Consider the following 23,167-nt stretch of genomic DNA (forward strand, 5'->3'; position numbering starts at 1 on the left):
GCCATGTTGAATAGCTCAGTGATTCTAATAAGGGATATTTTTCATGCCTCTCACTTACAAAAAGAAATAGTGCTCAATGGAAGAAACATTTTATGATTTCATGTCATTTTTTATGTAGGTGGTGAGCATTAGTTCATGCCACATGAAGGGAAGGGATGGAGCATTGGTCCTCTGCTACTCGTTGCTGCTGAAGTTTTTAGAGCCAAGGCTTTTTGCACATCCCTAGGTCTCCTGTAGGACTTCAGGCATAAATTCTGTTTATTCATTCCACTTCACCATTTTTCTCTTCCCATTTTTATTCTTCTTTTCTATTGTTCTTTTAGAAAGTCATTTAAAGTTTAATTTTACTGTATTGTAGCATCTTTGTAAGATGCTTGAAGATACTGTTTAGAACATGATAGTGTTAAAAAAAATTTACATTTAGCCTATTTATAGGGTATATAATTCTCCCTTGAGGATTAGCTCAATTCATAAGAGTTATCAGTCATTGATAGGAACAAAAATATAGTTATGTTAGTAGATAGCCAACCTCACTTTTTAGGAAGCCATCTTGATTCCCATCTGTTTTTTTATTATTTAGTCTTGCACTGACCTTCACTGTTGAAACTATTTCTCTTAGTTTTTGTAGTGCACTCAATGAACTGATGACCTCTTTTGGGAAAGAGCCATCCATGTATTACATACTATTTCCATGTATTATATGCTGTAGTATACATATACTTTATATCATCTACAGAACACAGCTATAATATGGTAGCCTCACATCCCTTAGTATCTAGCAAGGTGATAAACAGGTAGTGAATGCTAACTCAGCTCTTATTTTTATTGAATTAGAGAGTGACTTGACAACTCTTAGCCAGCCATGTTTGTGACATTTGTGTTCCTAAGATACAGCAGCATCTCCAAATCCTAAATCTGTCTTATTGACATTAATATTTTATGATCTTTCCAATTAATGATTAATGAAAGGCTCAGTCCTTTTTCTTAATCAATAATAATGGCCTGAACTTTCTCTGTGGCCAGCAAAGATGAGTATGATGAGTAACTATGAATGTGGTAGTATCGAAGTTATTCTCCAGTTAATTGGAATAAACACACTATAACTTCTAATCACCAACTAAACAGAAACACCCTTGACACAAGATCTGCTATGAAGAAGCAGGAAAGAGTAACATGAGATCCTGAGATGGTACTGAGCAGAAGTATCACTGCCCCAGGGCAGAGTTGGACGTGGTGTGAACCATTACCAGCAAAGAATGATAATTAGGCAGTGTGTTCAGTTATATGTCAAATAATTGTTGCTTCTTAAGATACAAGGAGCTAAGTAGGGGCTAGAATGATTTCCCAGTCTTCACCTAGAAGGAGAATATAATGCCAGAACATGTTGTCAACTTTTAGATGTGTGATGTGACCCAGAGGCACTAGTTTTTACTTTAAAGACTAGAATTCAAATCAAAAGTGAAAATATGAACTGATCTTTAAATTACATAGTATCTAGGGCTTATGAAGACAATAACATAATGCTAGAAAGAAGGAAAGAACTTTTGAAAGAATGTATTGAATGCATGTATCAAACATGCTCTCCATAATCTTTTCAAATATCTAAATATTTCCACATTTGCTACAAAATGTTGGTTTTTCCTTTATAAAAGTACAATCACAAAGCATTTCTCCTTATTTCTTTGTTTCTTATTCTTTATTTCTCCTTATTTCTTTAGCTCACCAGACATTCCTGCCACAATTTTGTCAGTAACAGTGATTTTTCTTGTAGGGATTTTCAAAGGGGAGATTAAGTTTGAAAATGTTCCTCTGTCCCTTGAGCATTTCCTCCTGTGGGTGGCTCAAGAGATTGCTCAAGACCTCCCACTTTTGAGTACCAGTAATATAAAGGCCTTGGTATTCCATGAGTAAAGTATATAATTCTGATTTATCTAACTTTATAATGCTAATAATAACAGTATTTAACGATAATTTTCTTTAACTTCTTCAATCATATAAATTGATTTTAGAACATGTCAGAAAAGGAAAATATGACTAAGATCACTGCCCCCAGGCCGGGCGCCGTGGCTCACGCCTGTAATCCTAGCACTCTGGGAGGCCGAGGCGGGTGGATTGCTCGAGGTCAGAAGTCCGAAACCAGCCTGAGCAAGAGCGAGACCCCGTCTCTACTATAAATAGAAAGAAATTAATTGGCCAACTAATATATATATATAAAATTAGCTGGGCATGGTGGCACATGCCTGTAGTCCCAGCTACTCGGGAGGCTGAGGCAGCAGGATTGCTTGAGCCCAGGAGTTTGAGGTTGCTGTGAGCTAGGCTGATGCCACGGCACTCACTATAGCCTGGGCAACAAGCGAGACTCTGTCTCCAAAAAAAAATTAAAAAAAAGATCACTGCCCCTCCCCATATGCTGTCATTGTAAGAGTTAGAAAAAAAGAGAGGAGGGGGACTTTATTTTAAAGCAATGTAGTTGGGGCCTTCATCTTTTAGGACTCTAATATTTTTGTGGTAGAATTTGTGTAAAGCTATCCATTTTGGATGAAGTACCTAATTCTTAATAATACAGAAGAATGTTTAAAGTTGTGAAATCTGTATCAGATTGTTAATAGGCAATCACTGAGCAAGAAAAGGCATCGTTTCATTTCAGTTCAGCTAGTTACATACAAAGCAGTGTGTTTGTTAGTGCTGGGTCTGCTATTAAATAATTATAAAGTTTTATCCTCTTTGGGCTTCAGTCTTCTTCATTCTAGAAGGGGCAACGTTGACACATGAAGAATACATTCCATTTATAGGTTTGCCATATGATATAGTTTCTTGACAAATCAAGCCTTATATACATCTGTGTAAACAGATATTTACTTTATAATTAGATGACATAAAATGTGATAAATGAGGGGCACCACTCAGGTTATTTCAGGCACAAAAATCTCTTTCTTTTACCCTAGAAAGAAGTTGCTTTAATTGTGTTAGCTTTTGCCTGTGTAGAGTCGTAGATAAAAGCTATGACTATTTGGGTTTATTTGATGGGAAGTTCTTGGCAGTTAATACCAAAGGGTTTTTCCATAGTCCTTTTGGTTGTTGTTGCTTTTGGGTTTGTGCAGGAGTTGAGTTCAATTTAGGGGCAGAACTTCCCTTCAACTCTCAGTGGATTTCACTCTTCTTTGAGGTGATAGTGGCTTTGAAAACGTCAAGAGGAACAATGCCTTCATGAATAATAATGGTATATAGTACAAAATGTGGAGTCTAGTTAGAATATAATTTGCATTCATTTGTCATTATAATCACATCCTGTGTTTTTGTGATAACTGACATAGAATAAAATCTGTATTTCATGCAGTGGTGTTTAAGGTCTTCCATGCTCCGGACCCTGCCTTCATCTCTGACCATTTTCCATTGCCTTTTCACTATGCTTGCATCATGCTAGCCTTCTTTCCATGCCATCAACGTGTCTTAGGGCATTTGCACTTGCTGTTCTATCTTCCTGGCATGCTCGTTCTAGATCTTTGAGTAGGGATTGAGGGGTGAGGAGTTCTTACAATTTATGTCACAGTTCCAAGGCACCTCCTCACTGAGGCCTTTGCTTACCACCCGACTTAATTTAGTGCTCCCTACTGCCATCAACTTGTTCTGTTTTCTTTGTCGCTCCTATCATGATCTGATATTATCCTGTTTATTTTTTGCTTATGTGACTGTCTTCCTGAACCATAATATATAAGCTCCATGAGAGCAGTTCCTTTGTATTTATTACACAATAAATATTTGCTTGAAATGATTGAGTTACAAGTATTAACTCACGAATTATACGGCCTGATGGTTGAAGGTTGAAGTATTGTAAACTAAAGCAAAAACATCTAGCTTCAGTTAACAATCACTTTATTTGCGATTAATTTTAAATTATCACCTGAAAGGTTATGAAGAATAATAGTCTGTTTGTTGCTTTTGGTTGAGACAATAAACCTTCATGGAGTATGCACCTATTGATCCTACCTTTACCATCATCTCTCTATATAAACTGGCAAGGCAAGCATTGTTACCATGTTATCTTATTATGAACTTGATTTACAATAAAGTTGTCATTCATTCAGATAAGAACCTATTCAAGTTTTGCCATACATGTTGATAAAGCAGGCAACTATTTTTTCACCAACCCAATTCTCTCTCTCATTGTACCATCCATGACAATCATTGTCTCATCATTGGATTATCGTCCTGTCTTACATGTTTCCAGGGCAATTAGCTTCCGCAGCATGAAGAAGCATATCATGAAGAAGCATGTCATGAAGAAGCATGTCATGAAGAAGCATGATTTACCTGTCAGTAAATCAGCACAAATTATCAGATTTACTAGTTGCTAGGAAGCATGGAGCAAGGTCTTCATGAAAGAAGCCATGCAAGTAATAAGATTTTATTGGTGGGCCAAAGAATGTGGTAGTGATTGGAAATATTTAAAACTTAGGTTCCCTGGGAGCATAATCCTTGGTGAGAGGCTACAATGAGGGAGAAAGGTGGTGGTGGTGGTGGTGATGGTGGTGGTGGTGGTGATGGTGGTGGTGGTATATATAGTCTGACTAAAGGCCAAACAAAGCCTACGACTGGGGAGGGGGGAACGGATAAAAAGGTAGAAGTTCCTGAAAACAAATTTTATCCACGTCACAATTTGACCTAATTTTTGCCTTTTTGTCCAGGCGCTCTAATTGTAACATAGGAATGTAATTTTGTACCCTGTAATGTAGATAGGATGTTCCCTAACTAAGCTCAAAGACGACAGTGCTGTGTTTTTGACTTCTCATTCTTCCAAGATTGTTTTTAAGCCTAATTGAATTTTTGGCACAGGGTAGCAAGGCCTCTTCCAGTGATAAGACAGCAGGCCATTGCTTATTTATCCCTAATAAATGTCAAGGGATAGGATATTTTGCCAAATAGCATTTAGCATGCCTATTCTCCCTACCCATTCCCTAGCGCTTATTCAACATTCGTTTCCAAAATGGTAACTCGAGTTGATAAAGAAACAGAGTAAGTTCCAGAAGTTAATCTCATCCATTCACCTTTTAAAAGTAGAAGTGAAAGTTTAATGAGGTAATTGACCTTTTGTTTGTATATGTAATGAAGACCTATAACCTGGCATGCCAGAGTAGAAGGTGGTCTACATTTGCTATCTATTAAAATCTTCTCTTTCTCCAAAAGAGACAAAGGGAGTCTTCCTACTGAATCCATAGATACCAGGGTTTTTTGTTTGTTTGTTTTTCCTCAATGGTTCATGAGAATCCCTCACACCCAAGTAGTATGTGAATGAATAGACTATTGTTTGAGAATGAAACTGGTATATGAACAAGAAAATGATGTTTAGTTTGCATGAATGTCAAGTCCGACATTGTCCATCTTATCATTTACGTTTGATTTTGGCATTTTCCATTCTCTACCTTCCTATCTTCTAACTCCTCCTGCCACCTCCTCTCCTACCCCCACTTGCCGGCCAATAGGCTTGTATCGAGAAATGTTTCTTGGCCAATAACGAAATGCCTCCGATGCTGCCCTCGGCCCTGAGGAATACAAAAAATGAAAGCTGGAGGCATAGACATTTCCTCAGAAATAATCTGGGTGGGAAGACAGACTTGTGTGCATTGTGATCTGCAGAGTTCTGTCATTTGCTGTGATAGTGGTGTGATCAGTATCCTGTGGGAATTTGAGGAGGGGCCTTGAGACCTAAACTGGCATATTAGGGAAGGCTCATCGAGAAGGTGACACTTGGGCTGAGGTTTAAAGCATGAGTAAGAGATATTCAGACAGGGAACAAGTGAACTAGGGAAGGAGGATGCAGAGAAGGTCTAGGGTGATCTAGGGCTTATAAGGGAAGATTCCCATGTGGGAGTGGCAGCAGAAAAGGTTGTTAGGAGGTGAGGGGAGGCCCCTTCATTAAGGGCCTTTGGATACTGGGTGAAGGGTAGGTCTTTTGTACTAAAAGTTGGGGAGCAATGATAAAAGCTGGGAAGTAACATACTCTCCCTTTTTTTTAGAGACCGTTCTGGCAGCTGGAAAGTTAAATATGCGTGGCTTGTGACACTGGGTACTGAGTGGCGTGTAATTGCTGTTAATCCTGGGAAGTTGGGTGTGTTCTAAGGCCCTGGGGAGATCCTGGAAGGTGAAGGAGAAGGCCCTGGTCTGGGACGGTCGGGCAGTTGGCTGAACTTGGTACCATTTACTGAGAGGAGACAAATCAGAGTGGAGAAGTCTGGGACCTGTTCTGAGGGTGTGAGTTTGAGGTGCCGGATGGGAGTGGGACAAACACTCAGCTTATAGATAAGGAGTTTAGCAGAAATGTCTGGGTTAGAGACAAGATTTGTAAGCTTTCACTCCACCTGATACTTTTGCAGCATGAAAATGCATTTGTGGACCCGTTGACGGAGTGTAGCGTTTTCTCTTATCTTGAAATGTAAGATAAATGTAAGTTAGCTGAGTCTCTTTCCCCCTTTTACTCTGAAAGAGAATTCTTCAAAGCTCATCTAGGTCAAAAGGCCATGAAGATACACCTAGATGCTTTCATGACGCTGTGTAAAGCAGGGGTGGGTGGAATCGTCAGGGTGAGGTGTACCGATGCCATTAGCCTCCTGTCTTTATGTTAGTATGCAAAGCTGTTTTTCCTTTGATGGTTGTCACATGCAGTTTGTTTTTATTATATTCCCAAGTTATCCAAAAAGATACATTTTTCCATCCAGTATTTTCAGATGAGTTAATTAAAATATGCCTTAATTAGTCATATGCTAGAATACATCGGGACATTACTAAAAGCAGAAAGTTGTTCAAATAAACAGGATGTGATTGTCGACAGTAGGAGTGATGGCGATTGTTTTGTTGTTAGGATTCTGTATTTGGGGACCTGTTTAGCGTGGAGATAAGAAATAAAGTTTTACAACCAGCAATTGTCTCCTTGTTCATGTAAACTGGGCATCTGAGGAGCTAATGTTTCTTTTCTGCTAATAAGTGTCTCTTAATTTTTCAGGAGGAATAAAAGTGAGCAATTTTTCATAATTATGTAGGATGAGGTAGGGGTCCCATAGCATAGTGGTACTGCCTTGTGTTATTCAGGTTGTGTGCGTCACGACAAACACAGGAGAATCTGAATGTCTAAGGCTGTCTGGAAGGAAAGTAGTTTCCAAGCTTCATTTTTCTGGAGAAGAATCTTAAACATCCTTGTAGCCAATTCTGTGCACTGAAAGTAATTCAAGCCATGGCCTCAGGGTAAGACCAAGGAGGTCTGATGTTAATGATTTATTAAATGATTGTGTTTTCTGCTGGGACATATTTTTCACAGATAAGGAAAAGTGTATTTTTTTTTTTTAATGTTATTTGTTGTGTGCTGTAAAGAGAATTTCTCTAGTATTGACATATCACTCATATTTCGCATGATATAAGACCTCACAGAAAGGGCTGAAAGAGGCTCTTTACTTCATTGGGTAAGAAAGGTTTTGTGACAGCTGTACAGTGTGGAAAACTGGCCCATGGTTTATGACCAGATCTGGATTTGGAAAAGACCAGGGCTGAGAGTTATAACATATGGAACTTATTTGGGAAGTAATTCTCAGCCTGTGCTCCAATGCCTGGGAAAGTTTAAAAGAAAATCTTTGCAAAATAAGTCATATCTCCTGTTTGCTAAATTGTTAGGTAACTTTTGGGTATTTATGGACTTCTATAATTCTGCATTAAAGCTGTGAAGTTTTTCTCTTTTAATTAATTTTTCCAGGTTTTACTTTTAACAACCCTCTGATTCAGTTCGCTGGCTTATTCAATTAAGGAATTATTTATTTAAAAAGATTATTTTCTCTACCACCTAACCCCCAGAGATCCTTAAAATATTCTCATCCAACCAGACACTATGGGAGTAGTTTATAGTAAAGATATACTGTTTGTGTGTGTATTAGCTTCTGGTCCTGCTTTTTCTTGACCGTACAAGTTCTAATTACAATGTTTCCTGTGTTTATTTATATCAAGATAGCATGTGACATAAACATCCCAAGTAAGTGTGGTTCCAGGGAGAGTGGACTGGGAAAAGATAGTACGACTATGGTTATGTTTCTGAAGGAACGCTCCTTTTTTCTCATTCCTCAAGCTGTTAATTGGGTAGAATTATGTGGGAGAAATGCTCCTACTTTAATAATTGTAGGGATCCCTTCCTAATATTCCCATGCTGATCCTCAACTCACGTTATTGCAATTAAGCATTTCATAAGTTAAGAACAATCGTTGTTTTTCTTCACAAGTTGACTTTTTATCACACACGTAAGTATGACATCAGCATAACAGTAAAACTATGTGTGGGGAAGCAATAGATAGTAGATATCATTTGTCAAAACAGATCTGTAATAGAGACAACACTATATCTACATTTCAAGGTTTAGAAATTAGAAAACATGAAAATAATATATAATCTCATTACTCTTAACTCTACAGTTCTTTTTGGTTTTAATTTTTAATTTTTAAATTTTTAAAAATCTTTAGATACCCATACTCACATTTAATATAACTTTATTTGGGAGTAAAACTTATTTTTGACCCTGCGGTATATTTTTTATCATCTGAGAGAGGAGGAGGTGCAATGGGGGATAACAGAGTGGTTAGGGGTGTGGATTCGGAAGCCAGGCTGGCTGGGTTCAAGGCCTAGTTCTGATACCTATCAGCTATTTGTGACCCGGGGCAAACTAGTTAGCCTCTTTGGGACTCACTGTTCTCATCTGTAGAATGGGAATAATAATATTACCTTCTTCCTAGGGTTGTTGTAAAGACTACAGGAGAACTCCCTGACCCCATAGTAAGAGCTCAACAATTCTTGTTACCTGTGTGCTCTAGAATCCATTTCCCCAGTTTCCTAATGGGAACACCCCTTTAATCTTCCCCTGTTATTCTGTAACTCTCCTCCCTTCTTGCCACCAACCCCTTTCTTGGTTTCTAGCCAAGGACCTAACAAAGCCACTTGTTTTTCTTTTTCCAGTCTTCAGTTCAGCATAGCAGTGAAATCAACTTCAAAGAAGAAAATGTAGGAAGGATTTAGAAGGTGCTATTATCTCCTAAGTTTTTAGGGTTACTGGTCTTTCCATTTGGGTTTACTATGGCCATTTGTGGGATAATGGCCTGCCCTCTGTGAGCTTTTGACTTGAAGTACAAGATTGTATTCTTATGGAAAACCAATTTATAAGTGAAGAACCACAAGTGAATATAATGAAGTCATTGAACATTAATAGTTTTTTTTTTTCTGTGACTGATCATCTTTTAAAAATAAAAACAATGAGCTTACAGTCTGATTGCTACTTATATAGATAGAGGCTGCTACCTAAATTATATGGCGTATGCCAAAATACATGCAATGGAAATACCTTTCTTGTTTTCAAAAATATTTTGTTTTCCATAGGTAGGTTGCCATCCTCTGTAATATTATGAGGGACAGTATTTGCTTTAGTAATTTATTGCAGGTACCAGTGAAGGCTTTCAGAATTAACATTTTGCTTGAGTTTAACAATTATATATTAAATCTCCATCATGGCAAGGAATTTTGCTATCCAATGATTATTAAAAAATTGATCCCATGATCTTTTCCTTTGAAGGGCTAGAAGACTGTACAGGTAGATGCATGTAGTCATGCTTCACTTAATGTTCTGAGAAATGTGTCATTGGGCTATTTTGTCATTGTGTGAACATCATAGAGTGTACTTATACAAATCTACATGGTATATAGCCCACTACATATCTAGGCTATGTGGTGTTGTATAGCCATCGGCTCCTAGGCTACAAACTTATACAGCATGTTACTGTACTGAATACTGTAGACAGGTGTAACACAGTGGTAATGCATTGTGTACACTTGTGTATTGAAACATATTTAAACATAGAAAAGGTAATGCTTTGTACTGTGATGTCATGATAACTATGATATCACTAGGTGATAGGAATTTCTCAGCTCCATTATCATCTTATGGGACCTCTGTAGTCTATGCGATCTGTCCATTGTTACATGTGTTTGTTATACATTATGTATTTACTTGGAAGACATCTATATTAAACTACAAACAGTAGTAATGAGTGTTAACTATACAAGATCCTTTTTTATCTAGTTATAATATTAAAGCATCTCTCTTAAACATGTATCTGTTAGCCTATAACATTTCCAATTAATATGTCCTTCCCGATACCCAAGAGATTAAATCCATTTATACTTCTTTACACTTACACTTTTACCAAGAAAAGCTTTTGGGCTTCTGAGCTTACATAGCAACACTGGAACAAACCTCTACTCCAGCATTGATAACAGTTTTAGCTTCACAAATCTAAGTGATAGCAGCTTTCTATGGTGCTGGCTTGTGAAGGATTCTAAACCTGAACCTGGACACGGAAGGAATGATCACAGAATGTTGGCTATAAACATTACTTGCTAACAAGAGCAACAGTGTTCATGCTGCCCATCTTTTATATAGGCATATATAAAAGGTATAATAATCATATACCTCGTAATGACATTTCGTTCAACAAGGGACCGCATATATGACTGTGGTCCCATATGGTTATAATGGAACTGAAAAATTCCTGTAGCCTAGTGATGTCCTAGCCATCTTAATGTCATAGCACAACACATTACTCATGTGCTTGTGCCAGTGCTGGTGCAAACAACCCTACTGCACTGCCAGTCGTATAAAAATATAGCACGTACTATTATGTACAGTATATAATACTTGGTGATGATAATAAACCACTTTTGCCTTTTATCATTATTTTAGAGTGTACTCTTTCTACTTATTAAAAAAATAGTTAACCATACAGCTCTCTGTGTGTTACTGCCCCTGAAGACCTTCCAGTGGGGCATGATGTGGAGGTGGAAAAGAGTGATATTGATGATCCTGACCCTGTGTAGGCCTAGGCTACTGTGTGCCTGTGTCTTAACACAAAGCTATTTTTAACCAAATAGCTTAAAAAGTAAAAAATAAAAAAATAAAAAACTTACATAGACAAAGGCATATAGATTAAGGATATAAAGGAAATATTTTTGTACATCTGTACAATGTATTTGTGTTTTAAGCTAAGTATTATTACAAAAGAGTCAAAAGTTAAAAAAGTTAAAAAGTTTATAAAGTTACAGTAAGCTAAGATTTATTATTGAAGAAATAAAAAATTTTAAATAAATATAGCCAAAGTGTGCAGTGTTTATTTATAATGTGATATCCTAGGCCTTCACATTCACTCACTGCTCTCTTACTGACTCAGCCAGAGCAACTTCAATCCTATAATCTCCATTCATGGTAAGTGCCCTTTACAGGTGTACCATTTTTTTTTACCTTTTAATACTGTATTTTCACTGTGACTATGTGTAGATGTATTTAGATACATCAATACTTACCATTATGTTCAAATTGCCTTCAGTATTCAGTAAAGTAACACGCCCTACTTACTGTTTTGTAGCCTCAGAGCCATTATACTACATACCCTGGGTGTGTAGTAGACTATACCATCTAGGTTTGTGTCTGGACACTTATGATGTTCGTACAAGGATGAAATCACCTAATGGTATGTTTTGCAGAATTGTATCCCCATTGTTAAGCAACTCTTAACTGTACATGTGTGGCTCCAGGCAGTGATGTGCTGGTAAAAAGTTAACTACTGGTACTCAGGCGTGTGCATGCCTGTGTGTTTGTGTGTGTGTGTGTGAGAAATATGATTTGTAGTGCTTCCAGATTTTCATGGTGTAAATCCTCCCACCTTGGCTGATTTCAACACAGGCTCATGCAATACAAGTTGGGAAGAGATGTGCACAAAGGTTCCATGAGCCACTATGACCCTGCCTGGCACATCCCGGCCCCCAGCCTATCTGTCTAATTTCTTAATTATCCCTTGCATTAGTTAGGTCATTCTCTGCTTTGTTTATATGCGTATCTAGACTGCACAATTCCTTTCCTTCTTTCCCTCCTCTCCCCTGTCCTCCTCTTTACTCCCATTCTCTCCCCATGAATGGACAATTGCAATAAGTAATTTAAGAAATTACATATACACTGGGATATCTTCAATCTTTCTTAAAGTTTTAACAATCTGCCATTATCTAAATACTGAACCATTATGATTAAAATACATTCGGCTACTAAAATGTAATTGCTGTAAAATAACTATGACTCTGGGAATTTGTTTAATGAGTTTTTTTTGTTGTTGTTTTGCTTTTGTAAACTTGCAAAGACTATCAGAAGTTTACTTAAATTCACAAACGAAGAATTTGAAACAGATGAATGATTTCAATTTCTCTCTCCAAAGATACTCTTAGTGGTCAATGCCAAGAAGGGGTAGAGCAGTGTTAGCAAGAAGAAATACCATTAAGGTGGAGGGTTGGGGTGAGGGAATAAACAGGGAATTATAGAAGCTATTATGTAGCTCCTTCCTCTCGCCCACACACACAAAGCCACTTGTCCCTCCCTCATAGTTAGGGCTTAGAACATGGAAAAAGAAATAATTTTGAGGCCATGATTAGCTCAACTTTACGATATATGATGTCTAGGATTTTTGAGGTAGATGGATGGGAAAGGGTATATTTTAATGAGCATGAGAGTATATCCCTAGACATGGGGCAGCTGTGGTATGGGAACATTTTTGGCCATTTCCTGTAGTTCAACAAACATAGGAGCATCACTGAAATGTAATAGTGGCACCACCAGAGGTATGAATTTCAGGAGACCCCGGAATGTGCAAAGGTAGAAGACAGGCCAAAGCGACCTTACCAGTATCCCTACAGAACGTCAGATACAGGAGCGATTAATTAACCTGTAGGAGAGAAACAACGAGGGGTGCAACATTTCTTAAATCTTCTTTTGAGAACACAGGTTCTGAATGATATAGCTTAAATGTCTTCCTTGTGTGACCTTTGAGTTCATACAGTCTTTTAAAAAGTCTATAAAATTGTTTTCCTAAATGCATATACCTTTTGGTCAAAATGGAAAGAAAAGTGTTTGTTAAATTTGAATGCATGTGCAGGATATTTCAAATAATTATTTTAAATAGCTTTTAAGATGTAAATTCTAATTTGACCTTTCACATGTCTTGTTATTTATAGCTGAAAAGCCTGAAAAGCCGGGTTTTTTTTCTGATTTTTTTTTTTTAGCCTCCATTGTGATGGAGTTATAAATGAATAAGTAGTAATCACGATGGCAATATGTTGACCCAAGTTTATGAGGAGTCAATATTGATATGGTTACATCTGGTATTTAAAAATGTTTCCACGGTGCCTAAATGCTTAGAAAATATTCTTAGTTTAACCTAAGAGATTGCTGGGCGAAAAGGAATAAAGCAAAAGTAGTTTAAGAACAACAATAAAGCTAAAATAAATAATGTACCTTTCTGGTTCAAATAACTCAGTACTCTGAGCATTTTATTTGTACAATGTAGTGTTATGACGTTATTAGATCACAGTGGATTATATGAAATTTTGCAGTCTACTCCCTCCTCTACTTTCTCTGCTAGATTCTGTGAAAGTGGCCACTTCCTTCTTGGTTGAATGGTTTTCCATTCCTCCACCTAACGAGTATGCATACTATTTATTAAAAAATAGTAAACTTTAATTTGACTTATACTCAGCACTATAAGTCAAAGCTCATAAGCTCTAAAAGCAGAGAGGATTGCTTGCCATTTGGCCCTGTAGACCACTCTTGTACAGTTAAGAAGCTTTGACATTAAGTATGTGCTGGTGAGATTTCATTCTCTTAAGCTAAAACTCTTATAGCAGTTTCCTAAGTCATTTAAAAATGTGATATCTAGATGCATTACAACTGACCTACTCAAAAGTATTAATTTAGTAGGAAGCAGTGAATGCTTTATATTTATTAATAAACTATTATAGTCATTGGCAATAAACTAAAAAATTTACTTTTTATAAACAGGCTATGAGTTAAAGGCATATTACCATCTTCATTATACTGAAAGGAAACTAAGACGTGGTTTGAGTACTTGATCAAGATTACATAGTTATTAGGGTATAGGCCAGGGGTGGGCAAACTGTGGCGTAAGGCCACATGTGGCCTTCTGGGACCTTGAGTACAGCCTCTTGACTGAATCCAAATTTTACAGAACAAATCCTTTTATTTTTGTCAATACATTTTTGTCCGTCTTTTACATTTTTATTTTACTTTTAAAATGAATGTATTTAAAATACCAAAGAATAAAATAAGTTTCAACAAAATAATCCTCCCAGATTGACTGGCACAATTCGAATATTAGTAAGCTGTGAGGGCTAAACTGATGGCTGTTATGGTCATGATTTAATTCTAACTTTCCCTGTTGGACTGGTGCCATTACTGCATGAGGCTGGTTGGCGAGAGTTTATGGGGGCTGAGTACACCACTCTGTTATCAACTTTTGACAGCGGTGCACTGTGTTTCTGTTTGAAGAGGAATTTGTGCATAGTTGCACAGTTTGACAGTACTTTTTAATTCTGCCTAACAGCCCTTCATGTCAAGAGGGCTCATGACCAAGAGAACACCAAAGAAAGAAAACGGATTTTTAATGAGGGTTGGGAATTGCAATATTACCTTGTTTCTGCTGAAGATAATTTGCTTGCTTTGTGATACTGCAGTATCAACATTAAAGAAATTCAATGCTCATCAACATCATAATTCTCATAAAGACCACAGATATTTTAAATTAGAGAGGCAAGAAAGGTTGTATTGCAGAAATTAAAAAATGAAAAGCAAGAGCAAAGACACTTCTTTTAAGCACCAATAAGACCTGGAAATAATGCCACTGAAGCAACTCATAAAGTAGCTTACATACTTGGGGAAGAAGGGAAGCCATTCAGTGATATAGAAATTATGAAAGAATGCATTTTCGAAGTTGTAGGATGCTTCGATCCCAATAACGTTTCAAAGTACAAACAACTGCCTCTTTCAAGGAGAACCGTAACTGATTGGCAGCATGAATTGCCTTCAACTTAACAAAACAAAACAGTGCTTCAAGGGGAAAATATATAATATTCAGTTGCTTTCAGTGAATCAATGGATGCTTTTGACTTGTATGTTTTATACTTCATTTGGGTCATAAGAAAAGATTTTCTTTACTGCAATGGGTTCCTTGCTTTGGGCACTCTTGCAAACAGAAAATAGGGACTAGATATCTTCAACAATTTTCGAGATAAATGTGAAGTTGGACCAAATTTGGTAACTTAGTGTATGTACAGACAGTGTACCTTCGATGACAGGAAAACATGAAGGGGTTTATTGCACAGATAAAGTATTAAAAGATCCAGATACTCTCATTTCTTTTCATTCTTTCATCTTGCATCAACAAAATCTCTGTGCTAAAGCTATTATTTTAAGTGACACTTTGCAACAAGTTATAAGTATTATTAACTATATCCATGCAAATGCAACATAACATCATACGTTTCATAACATGCTGAAATTGAAGGATGAGGTGCTCATTGTGGATTTGCTTTATCATTCTAAAATGTGTTGGCTATCTCAAGGACAGATATTAGACAAAATTTTATCTCTGTGAGAACAGATAGTTAAATTTTATGAAGAACAATCAGCAGTGTGAATTTTTGAAAGATTTCTATAGGAATGCAGTATTTATGTGTGATATCATGTCAAAACAACTTCCATATTTCTTTGCAAGGTAAAACTAAGTCTATGTATGCTATAGGGCAAAAAATCCAAGCATTTCAAAAACGTATCTTTTTTTCAAAACACTTCTTCCAAAGGAAATTTCAGGTGAACATTTTCCCCAGTTAGCAAAGGTCATTGATGAGCAGGATGATACATGCAAATCATTTGAAGAATATGCAACTGTTATAGACCTATTAATTGGAGAATACAATGAAAGGTTCACTGACTTTGATAACTATGACATCACACTCAAGTTAGCATTTCAGGCCGGGCGTGGTGGCTCACGCCTGGTATCCTAGCTCTCTGGGAGGCTGAGACGGGCGGATCGTTTGAGTTCAGGAGTTAGAAACCAACCTGACCAAGAGCGAGACCCCGTCTCTACTATAAATAGAAACAAATTAATTGGCCAATTAATATATATATAAAATTAACCGGGCATGGTGGCGCATGCCTGTAGTCCCAGCTACTCGGGAGACTGAGGCAGCAAGATTGCTTGAGCCCAGGAGATTGAGGTTGCTGTGAGCTAGGCTGACGCCATGGCACTCACTCTAGCCTGGGCAACAGAGTGAGACTCTGTCTCAAAAAAAAAAAAAAGTTAGCATTTAGCTTCACCTAGTTGATATTACCAAGGCACCTAAAGAACTATAGATGGAATTGCTTGAGCTCAGTAGATGACATTTTAAAGTCTTTGTTTGATGTTAAGAAAGATTCAGTAGAAGTATGAAAAAATGCAGAATACCTTCAGCAACAGGCACGAAAAATGCTTTCTTGCTTTTTCACCACTTATTGCTCCAAATCTCTGTTCTACTACCTAACTCAAATCAAGGCTCCTTTAAGGCCACAAATGACTGATAAATCAGAAGATCAGAAGAAACTGCAGACCTCCATGCTGCAACCAAATGAGTTCCAACAAAAAGCAGACACAACAAAATCATTAAAAGTTTAGTTAACTTTAACAAATATTTTTCATTTTTTGAAATTAAGTACATATTAATTAGATTTTTACAAAATAATGTACATTTTTAAGTATATCTAATTGAAGTTTTTTGACTGCAGCCTTATTTGATTTTAGCTAAATTATTGCGGCTTTCCAATGTGAAAAGGTTCTCCACCCCTGATAGGCCAGGGATTAATTAGATACAAATCAGAACGCTCTCCTAGAGCACATCTGCTTCTACTTACCTTCTGAGAAAGAAGAGGGGATTCATATACACAATTCTCCAAAAACTTAAATTTCTTTTCCTAAATATATTTTCATAAGAAAAAGTATATTATAAATCAATATTATTGCTGATGAAAATAGAGAAAAGTGGAAGTAAAATTCCAGTGAGAGGTGAATCTTAACAGAGGAGGTCCAGTGGGGTGGGGATTATAATGAAACACTGCTTGTAAAGTAGAATCAAAATAATCAAATACTGCAGTAACAAGTGACGTTCAAGTAGGAATTAAATGGATGACTGTAGTATCCAGATAGCCTTACATAGCACTTTTTTTTTTTTAGATAAAGATACATTTTTCCAGAGTAATTTGCTCACATTAAAGGACATAAAGTGAAATGCATTTAGTTTTTGACTTCTGATTGCTTCTTATATGTAGGACCTGTTCATATTGCCTGTTCTCTGCACCTGATGTAAGTTTTGGCCTTTGAGTTCTAGTTTAGAGGTACTCTGGGTTTACTGACCTAGAGAAAGACTGTCTTTTCTGTAGCCTTGGAGAGTTAAATTGCCTAATACCTGGGAGTGAGCCCTAGGCTAATGCCCATCCCCTACCCCTTGCCAGAGCTTCGTTCTAAGAAGCAGTTGAGGTGGGAGGAAGTGGACAGGGTTTGGGACAAGACAGAAGAGAGATGCTTGCTTGGAATCCCAAATTAGAACTCAGATGTGATTTCCTAGTTGCAAATAGCAATGGGAAAATAATCCATTCTTACATTGGAGAATATGTAGATACCTTCTGCATTATGTCCAGGCCAGTCATTATTACGTACCTTTGTGATCTTTCCACTTTGTGCGGATTGGCTATATTGGCACCTAAACAGGAAATTAATTTTAGCAATAAGCTATACCATCCATGTTTTCTTGTTATAAATACCATCGTCTCTTGTAATTTTAAGCATTTGCTTTAAATAGTACTGCAGAGTATCATTAAATCTTTCCTTCAAAACTTTTTGTTTTCTTTGAAAGTGTGAGCTAGAGAATCATAATCGTTTTTACCTTGGTGCTGTCTATTAAGTGACAGGATAATGGGACATACTGGCATTAATTAGTGATGAGCAGTGACTGGCACCAAAAACACTGGATTTTAACCAAATCCTGAAAAGGGAAGAGGAAGTGTTAGGAATATAACCATAAGGAGAATTACCTTTCAGATTTCTTTCATTCCTTTACTACTATGTTTAGTGAACAAGTGTGGTAAAGTTCCCAGCAGTGAAAAGCTAGCACTGAGAATTCCTATAGGATAGTACTTGAAAATCCATGGTCTATAGAAAATTATGATTCATGTATATGTGGCAAAAAAGAAACCCAAACGTATTTGGAGAATCATTCTTTTAGCCACATAAGAACATTTTTAGCCATTACTTTTGAGTGATTTATGAGCACTCCCTTGTGGCTGTTGATTAGAACCACTTGAAATAGCAAAAGAAAAGTGACAGGAAACGTAGTCGCCTGGCTTAATGTAACCTACCCACAGTTAAAGTGTGTCCACCTGGTAAATGTGGGTATTGTAAAGCATCACCAAACAGATTTGCTTCTCTTCTATTGAAAATAAGTGAAATTAATTTTAACTTTAAGTATGGACCGGTATCTACAAAAATAAGTTGTTAAGACCCAAGGTTTAGGAAATAGCTAGGAATTAAAAGTTTCTTAATTACCGTAATAAGGCATTTTCAAGAAGTGAAACTATCATTAATATCTGGTGGGGGGGCGGTGGAGGAGTGTTAAAATTACTTTTGTATTTTTTCTGAAGCAGCTTAGTAAGATTGAGCAGTCATACATTCCACAGTGTTAGGGGATCTTGAATCTCCTGAACTCTGTGACTTGATCCCCCTCCCCCACGCCCCTCTCTCTCCCCAGTATTACTCTTCTGGAATTAATTTCATCAAGCCTGTTTTGTAAATCTGGGGTGAAAGAGTTTCATGGGAGCCAAAATTGCATTTCTGTAGATTTGTTTTTTTAACTTTGGCAAGGTTTTTCACCACAGTTGCATTCTCATTCACATTTTAGATAAGGGATATCTACCCTTTTGTATATCTCTTTTTTTTTCATTATGCAATAGCAGGAGCCACTCTTTTAATCCTACCAAAAATTTAACACTTTCTTTACTTCACACTTGGATTACTTCAGAATTGAAGAATTTCATCTACATTCTTGACCAGTGTTGTAGGGATGAAAGCCATGTGGTCCCTGGGGGATACACAAAGATGAGGATCAGAAACAGTGAAAATCAGGTTGTGAATCCACTTAGTGCCCTTTGAGTGCTGGCATTTCCATTTTGATCTCTTGAATTTAAATTCACGTTACTGTGAACGGCAGCCATTGAGTGCCCACAAAAGCAGCATCATAGTTCAGATGTAACGTCATGCACATGTTCTACTTGTTTATGGAAAGATTTAGGTTCATGGTTATCTACTCCTATTAGGCCTCTCCTCTGGAGAAGTACCGTCCTGTTACATTAATTTGGATTCTAATTTTTAGCTTTGAATAACTACATTTTAGATCCTTTGGGGGCAACTATAAGACCTGCTTAGGACAGTTATGAACATAGAGTAGGCATTCAGTTAATTCTTTGAAGAAGCTAACATTTATTGAAAGCCTGCCATATGCCAAATTTATGCTAGTGATTTAAAATTATATATATTTATTTTGTCTTTAATATTTATAAAAACTTAAGAGATAGGGATGAAGACAGTGTTATCAATTTTGGAGTTGAGAGTCAAAGGAAGCTGGGTCTGTCTAACTTTCACACTCAAGTTCTTAATATATTCCAGATGATTTTGAGATGTTTGGCTTCATTACTCATGAAATTGACTTGAATCTCCATATTGGGAAGACCTTGGTGTAGTCTTTGACACATAGGAAACACTCAGCGAATCATTTCTATTATTATCTCTGTCACCCTATTGGATATTTTTCTCCCCTTCTTTTTTTTTTTTCTGTTTAGTACCTTTGCTACTTCTTATTCTTTTATTCCTTCAGTTTCACATTAAAAGAATTGGGGGGGGGCAGAGGGGAGAACGAAGGGAAAAAATGGAGCAAATATAAAAACAAGGATAAATAAACCAAGAAATATGGAAGAAATGGAGGTAGGAAATAGTACTTGTCTCCAGCTTTTGCTTTATTTCCAGGTCATATTTATATAACAGCCACAGAAAGGTTTTAGCAGAGATTTAAACCATTAGATATCAGTGTGAATGCCAAGGCCTTAGTATATGAGATCAGCCCCTCAGCTTAATCGAGTTTCATCTTTTAATTTTCCTGAAATTGTTGAATGAATACATTTATGTATTCCTTCATAATCCTTTCTTTCCCACTTAAAAAACTTCACTCATATTGATTATTTCTACCATTGGGAGAAGGGATTTTCTGTCACAGAATCCTTTGAGTGTTCCAGTGACTTCAGATGTAATAGATCCATAGTAAAATTCATCATCTTTGTTCTTTCTCTACCAAGCCTACCCCCTACCTCATTTACCCCAGTTCTGAATGTGGTACCAAAATTCCAGTATCTGAGGCAGAAACTTTAGTGTCCCCATGATTCCTCTCCCTCTTTCTGGTTGGTCTGTCCCTGGAATCCTTTGCTCTACCCATCTGTCTACACTGCAGGGTCTTGTCCCTGATCAGTTCAGACTTGAGTTCCTCTCCCAGCCATTTAGCTGGCCTATGTTGTCCCATCTCTTCAGTGTCAAAATTCTCTCACCTGTTACTGGCTTTTTAAGAAAAAGTTTTTACATCATTCCTCTGTTCAGAAGCCAGCAGCGATTCCACATCAAGGCTTCTTTGACTACATTTTAGGTATAATCCAGCCTTCCCTTATTTCAGTTGAGATTCCTACTAGTAATGATGGTGTATACTACCTTTTCCAGTTAGATAATGCTCTTATTAGATAATAATAACAACATACAGTACTTTCATGGGGCCTGCTATGTGCCAGACACTGTTTGACATGCTTCACATTTATTTCACTATTCCCAGTTTAGCAAAGCTCACTGAAGGCCTGTAACTTGGTCAATGCACTCGCAATCATGATTGACTCTTAATGAATGCTCAGTAAATACTTTTCTGTACTGCACTTGCCTCTTTCCACATGCCGTGCTTAGTTCTACTCTCTTGCCTTTATTCATGGTGTTCCCTGTTTCTAGAATATTCTTTCTCTTTGGTGTATCCAATTAATATCAACCATCCAAACATTTCTTTGACTAATTCTCATGGGTCTTTTTTGTTGTCAAAATCCTAATTTATTTGTAAGGGTTTCTGCATAGTTTATCACGTAGCTTGTCTCCATGTAATCAAGTTTCATCTTTCAATTTTACTAAAATTGTGGCATGAATACATTGACATATTTTTCTCTTCTCATATAGACTTCTTGGAAGGTTTAGCCCATACCTTAAGTTTTTTTCCTTTCCCACAGATCTCAGCACTGTGATTGGGACATACATTTAATATATATAAAAATACCTAGTGATTGGATACGAAAGAGCCAAGGCCATCTACAAGACTTTCATGGGAAAATGCCTTCTCATAATTGCATGTAGATATACCACAACCAAAAAAGCAATACAATGGATTCAGGTATAGAAGTGTATTAAGCAGATATAGAAAGAGATTTATAATCACATTATTTAGAAATACTGAAAACTATCATTTTTGAGCACTTATTATATATAAGGCACTGAGCTAAGTGTTTTACATTCATTATCTCTTAAGTCCTTAGAACTAAGTTGTTAGGTAGATGATCAGCTGATACTCAGAATGGTTGAATAGCAGCTCATAAGCCACAGATCCTGGTGTAAGCCCAGGTATTCTCAATTTTAAATGCATGTACTATATAATTAAGCACTGTACTGTACGTCACATTGTTCAGTCTCATTATTGCTAGGGTTTTCACCACCTGAGAAATCTCTCAGTTTAACTTCCCTAACGTTTAATACATTGCAGTTTTCAACATAAACATTCAATAAATGGTAGCCTTTAATGTTGCTATTACTCCAGTTTACACTAAAGTGCTCATGATACTGTCTTTCCCCTTATGCGAACTTAGCTTTAAAGGTTGAATCAGCTATTTAGTACCTTTGTAAAATCTGAATATATGTGTATGTCTATACACACACACACACACACACACAGATTTGGGATTTCATGGGGGCAAAAAGATTGTAGAGAGAATTAAAAGTGAGCTGCTTTACGACTATTTCCAATCATTTCTGTCCAGTAGGACGCCTGCACAGTGAATCTGGAGGCATGCCTGTCTGAACTCATGAATGGGGATTAGGTGATGGATGTCAGAGATATCTACGGTTGGCCCTCAATGTCTTTGAAAAGATTTTGAGTATTGATCTATTTTGTATGTTTTCCCAGCACAGGATTTCAGGTCCTCCTTTCAAGATCTGTCATCTCATTTTTCTGCAGGTGGAGACTGACAGGCTCATAGAAGGTGGCATCAACGCTCAAGTTCTTATTTTTTGTGTGTATACTCTGTGCACTTCAATTATGGAATTTAAGAAATAAAACTTACCTAGAGACAAACCAGTTTAATGAAAACAAGTGAAAGTAAAGCCCTTTTATTGAAATGTTTATATTCCGGTATAATTTCAAACTTACAAGTTATATAAGAGAATAGGACAAGAAACTCCTATATAGCCTTTAACCTATCTTAAAACTGGGCAATATATGTTAAAAATAGGCTTTTTTCTTTATTGTAGTATTTGCTAATTACATGTAATAGATCGTGTTCAGTTATCATAGTGGTAGAATAAATTATAAATTTTGTTGACTGAGCCTCCTTTTTATCTTAATGCTTTCTAAAAGTTGTTTTTAATCAAGATTCCCTTTCAGCATAATATTATCCATAGAAATTTCCATCTCATTGCATCCAGTCCCTGGCGTTTGCATCTTGCGCTTATGATATTCTTGCAGATCAATATGAAAAGAAATTATTCATTTTAAAGTTTAAGTAAATCCCAATTTGGAGTTTGGGGATAAAAAGGTTTTCATTAAAATGAAATCAGGTACTATTATAATCAGGTTAGAAATGTTATGAGAACATTCAGGCAAATCCCAAGTGTGAAGAATCTAATTAAATAGGGAAAAAAATGAGCCTTATTTTATTTTGCAGCTGTAGAATTCCAGCATTTTAGTGGCAAAATGGAAGAGCTTTTATATGGTTTAATTTTAAAATGATGCTTGAATTGGCTGCATTAAACCAGTATAACTAAAGGTATTTGTAAATTTAATGCCCAACATGCTGTTTCTTAGTTAAATCTTAGCAGAAGAAATTTAAATATTCAAACTAAGATTTCACCAAAATAAGTACTTGTTTTCATATTCACATTATTGT

At 36.7% G+C, this 23,167-nt stretch overlaps 1 protein-coding gene across 1 annotated transcript in view; it reads left to right on the top strand.

The window, feature by feature from the left end:
- The window catches only part of ARHGAP42 (Rho GTPase activating protein 42), a 282,154-nt gene that overhangs the window by 127,548 nt on the left and 131,439 nt on the right, over positions 1-23,167 (top strand). The window lies entirely within an intron of this gene.

The sequence above is a fragment of the Microcebus murinus genome, chromosome 4 (assembly GCF_040939455.1).
Source record: "Microcebus murinus isolate Inina chromosome 4, M.murinus_Inina_mat1.0, whole genome shotgun sequence".
Lineage (NCBI taxonomy): Eukaryota > Metazoa > Chordata > Mammalia > Primates > Cheirogaleidae > Microcebus > Microcebus murinus.